Source organism: Drosophila obscura, unplaced genomic scaffold (assembly GCF_018151105.1).
Source record: "Drosophila obscura isolate BZ-5 IFL unplaced genomic scaffold, ASM1815110v1 contig_4, whole genome shotgun sequence".
NCBI classification, from domain to species: Eukaryota; Metazoa; Arthropoda; class Insecta; order Diptera; family Drosophilidae; genus Drosophila; species Drosophila obscura.
Window position 1 is genome coordinate 9286298 of NW_024542828.1, and position 4978 is coordinate 9291275.

The 4978-nt window shown below is 39.9% G+C and overlaps 1 long non-coding RNA gene across 1 annotated transcript; it reads left to right on the top strand.

Moving 5' to 3' along the window:
- Positions 1-1585: 1585 nt before the first annotated feature.
- LOC121404772 lies at positions 1586-2631 on the top strand. The gene is made up of 2 exons (XR_005968203.1): positions 1586-2057; positions 2124-2631. It is a non-coding gene; the product is annotated as an uncharacterized LOC121404772 (long non-coding RNA).
- Positions 2632-4978: the final 2347 nt, after the last annotated feature.

A 4978-nucleotide genomic window follows, 5' to 3' on the forward strand; every position in this document is an offset into this window, starting at 1 on the left:
ATTGTTCTTCTTTCTGTACTCTGGAGCAGCATTTTGGGCTCTATTGGATATTGAATGGTAAGTTCGATGCCTTGGATCGCCTTCAACTTGACACTCAAGATCTTGCCTGAGCAAGGACCTGAGCCCTTGGCTGTATTCTTTTAGAACAGCAAAGTGCAAGCTATGAATTTTATATTTTTCACGTTTGTTTTTGTTGGCTCCATAGTCAGATTGGGCTGATCAATATTGGACTTTGCGTCACAGTACATATTTTTAAGTTTCATTGACTCGAGTTAGAGCATCCGATTGTCGTTGCCGAAATGCTCATTGAGATTACCCCATTTCTTCAAAATTGTACTTTCTTTGGCTGCTGTTACGCTTTGCCTCTTGCTGTATGACAGAGGGATGCACAGGCTGGAACAACTGAGTGAAGGTGGCCCAATAACAATTCATTTCCCATTTCATTTACATATCAAATGCGGTACAGGAAAACAAAAAAACAACGAATTTAATTGTGTATGTGATTTATGCATATTATACCATAATTTACAGACACACACAAACAAAACAAAAAGGGAATAGAAAACAGCAGAAAGTAGGTTTAAAGAGTGGCCCAGCTGCTGATGTGTGTGTGATCTGCGATTGGTGACAAGCACAAGAAGAAAATTAAATGGAAATAAAGCCAGTGTTACTTACAGCCATTTGACTTACTTTGACAGTTGTGTGGGCGAATGGGGAAAACGAATGCTCGTAGAACCATCTCAATGCGAAAAGAGTAGAAAAACAAAACAATATGCAAATGCGATTAGAGAGCATATACACATGCAAAGGTAAAGGACTGAGAGTGAGAGTGAGACTCACTTGGGTACTCAGCTTGCTGGCAGGAAGAACTCGATTGGATGAGAAAGCTGTCCAGAGAGTTGGCCACATCGGAAGCGATGATAAGCCTAGCCCTCAAGGCACGGAAGTCTCGAAAGTAGGTCAAGCTAAAAATGGATATAAAGCGAGCAAAGATTACAGATGTTTTGCCACTTCAACCTGAACGAGAATGGGCTTTAAGATAGTGCAACTAAAGACAGTACACGACCCTTGGCCCCACTCAGCAACACACTCGGCATCAATATCAATTTACTTGCTCCATTCTGCCGATGCGTTGCGATGCGATGCGATGCTCGGAATTGTCATTAGGAAATTTGTTTATTTTTCATTTTCCCAGGGAAAGCAAATACAAACAGGAGACAGCCACCAACAGAAGCAGACAAGAAAGAAAGAAAGACGATGCGCCATCGATTTTCATCTGCTAACTGAAGTTGGTTGTGTACGTACTACGTACTACGTATGGGTACCAACGTATGTACGAGACTCGCACTACGAGTATTCCTTTTGTTTGCCAGCAAATCGTGACAGTTGACATATTTTTTTGTCCTTACTATTTTTCTTGTTTTCATTTTAAAGGACACCACACTCACACACACGCGGTCTCCTTAGCGACATCTTGCGGTACAGTTGCGCTCACTTCTCGCTTGTCATTATGGCAAATGTAAACGGAAATATCGCCTTGCTGCTGCTTCTTTGCCTTCTCTGACTGATTACTTATGTGTGTGTGTGTGTCTGTGGCATACCTTTTGGTCTATTGAGCGGATTGGAACTACAGCCTGTTTGCATATGCGTAATATCTGATCAAATCGAGGCGGTGTCGGGAGGATCTCGCTATTCATATGTTAAGAGAGAAGATTACTAAAAGACGATTGAAAATCTTACGAAATTGACCAGAGGAGAACAGAAATATTATTTTAAATACATATCAATTAGATTCTTGGATAGTTTATTCTATACATCAAACAAGTTGAATATTATATGGTATTGTTCACGGCAGCACCTGTAACAGAGCCGCAGCGCTGTTAACACCCCAGATTAACAGCCTGTTACCGCTGTCGGCTACAGTTCCCTGTAAGTGCTCTCTAACAGCGTGCTCGAGCCTGCTCTCACGATCGACACGGCTCTAGAGCGGCCTGAGCTTATAAGCTACATCTTCAATTCGCTTCTCCGCACTTGGTGTTTCAACTGCATACAAGGAAGTACACATACTCGTATATAACCAAACCCATAAACAACATTAATAAATTCTAAAAATATCCTTATAGAAATTAAATGAAAAACAGTACAAACATATGAGTCACAGCGACGACTTCATCAACAACAAATCGAAAACAAATTGAGCTAGATATAATGTTTCGAAGTTTCCCACACAATTCAATCATCAAAAGCAAATCAATAAAAAATTCCAGGGCACCCACCGAACACAAACAATTAAGCACTAGATTTTGTTTACAAGCCCAACAACCAGACCACCCCCGCGATACAAGCCAGGCCCAAAGGCCTTTAATGAGCCACATTATTTTGTCATAAAGTTCAAGCGACCGCAAGAAACAAAGTGCACAAACAGGCAACACCAGAACAGACGCAGCACTTAGACATGGCTACGAAAGCGAAAACCTAATGAACAGACATAGATACAATCGTACATCCTTTATTTGTCTCAAGCTGTCGCTGTCATAAAATCAGAACCATGAAAAACGACATTATACAAGAGTGGGGAGCCAGATAGAGAGAGAGAGAGCAACACCGAAAAACACTTAAAACAAGAACAAATAAAAAAAGACGAAACCAAATTAATTGCTCCACATGGCATAGAATATATTGGATATAGGATAACATGCGATATTGATGATAATAAAAACCATAATGGTGAAGCCACAGCTACAGCCACAGCCCAAGGAATGGCTCCATCCCAACGAAACGACACGACATGAAACGAAAATTCGATTTTCGCCCCTGGGTTGGCTTTTTTTGTCTTTGTCATAAACTCAACTTAATTTCAGACAAATGCGGCTAATGACGTCGACAACAGAGTAAGTAAGTCCAATTGTCGGAAACTCCTGGGCTGTTTCGTAGTTGGGCGGGCGAGTGCGCAAGTGTGTCTCTTGGCTCAGACTGGCAAGTGTCAACTTAACTCAAAGCCAACAAAGTTACTTGAGACATTTTTGGATGCTCAGTACTATCAGAAAACAAGGGTATATGGGTTTTTGTGGGTACTTTAAGGCCTGTAAAATGCAAAAATCAAATATTTACGTATGGTAAAAACACTGGGTTTAAATAACCTTTGAGCTAAATTAAATTAAACTAAAATCTCCTAGAGATACCCAAGTTCTATGAAAGTCGAAACACAGTCTGAGATCAACGACCAATGATATTTAGGATTAGTTTGCTTACCACACATAGAAATTTCCAAGAATATCCTCGCATTATATTCGACAAACAGTTCCACAAAGTTCTCCCTTAACTCCCATACGGAGAAGCCCTACTCTATGAACAAACTTCAGTACTTCTCTCTTAAGTCACACACACACCCACAATGGACCCTTAACTTTTGCGCTAATTTCAGCCAACAAATATGAACTCTGGTGTCGTATGGTCGTAGCTCAAATTGAGAGTGTGTAAGTTCTGAAACAGTGCTGAAAACAATTCGAAATAAATTCATTTCTGTCGCTAGGCATAGACAAACAGAAGCACACAGAAAATACACAGCGACAAAAAGAAGGCAGAAAACTTTTGTGTTTGCCAGCAGAAAGCACACACACACACAAATAATACAAAACAAACAAAAATCTGAAACAAAAACAGAGCAAAACAAAACGAAAGTCGCAGCGGGAGTCATGTGTTTGTTTTTAAGGCCTTCACGAAGAAAAAAAAAAGAGGAAACGCTATTGAGATTAAATTAAATTGATTGATTTGTAAAGGAAGTCGGTGTGGGGAACTTAAGCTTAATGCGTTTTCCGTTGAATTAATTTATTGTTGAATGTCATTAAACACTCTAATTGACCAGCATTTTGGGGTGGGATATATACATATATGGAAACGCCAAATTATAGTCCATTGTCCTCGTCTTATAAATAATCCGTCAATTGGAAAATTCTTTTTTATCTTCTTATCATTAAGCTATAATTTCATTAAACAATTATAATATATATTTAATAATTCACAATAAAAGCACTCGAACAAGAAATAGTAATTTTTCAATATATTTTCAATTTTCTATGCATCTCCATTCATTCAGCCATCTCACAGTTTTTACCATTTATTACTATTTTAATAAATTTTCCAATATTTTCATACACATTCCCTATTTCCTTTTCCTTTTCATTTGCAGTTCTTGTGGTGGGCCACACAACCGTAGGTCAGCTCTGGATATGTGGCTATGGCCACTTCCATATGGGCCCCAAGCGTCACAATCACTTAACACACCAGTCACTCAGTCCCGCTCTGTGCATCCCTTGATTGTTATTCCTTTGTTTTCGTTTTGGAATGCATCTGAAAATGTATCTATTTGGCATCTCGTGCACTCCAACATGGCTAACAATTCGTTTTTCCTGTATTTTCTGCGGTTGCTGCTCCTCCAGCCCATCCGCCATTCCATTCCATTCCATCCGACGAGGCGGCCATTCCATGCCATGCCCGTCGAAGCGGTTCACTTTTACACGTTTTCATAACTTTTTATGCATTCCCTCCCGTCATTGTATTTGTTTCAGTTTTCTCCCCTTTTTTATAGCCTCATGATTTTTTCTATATTTTCTATATTTTATTTGTTTATTTTCTTCTTTTTTTCTGTGTTCTCTGTGGCTGTTTCTCTTTTGGTTTTGCTTTTTACGATGATGTTTTGCTGGTGTTCGACGAGTTTACTCTGTGGCATGGCACGGTGGAAGGGCAGTGGGCCTGGCATGATCTCTGGACTGGTCGGGTCGGGTCTGGTCTGGAAGTTTGTTTGTTATGTTGGCATGTAAAATATTTGTATAAAGTGCATTTATAACCATTTTATTATTTGTTTGCATTTATTCAAGTGCCAAACGTGTCGGGACCGGGACTGGGCACTGGGCACTGGGCTCTGGGGCTGCATCTGAGGGGCTTAGCACATTCTGCATTCGCTATTGCCATTTCTGTT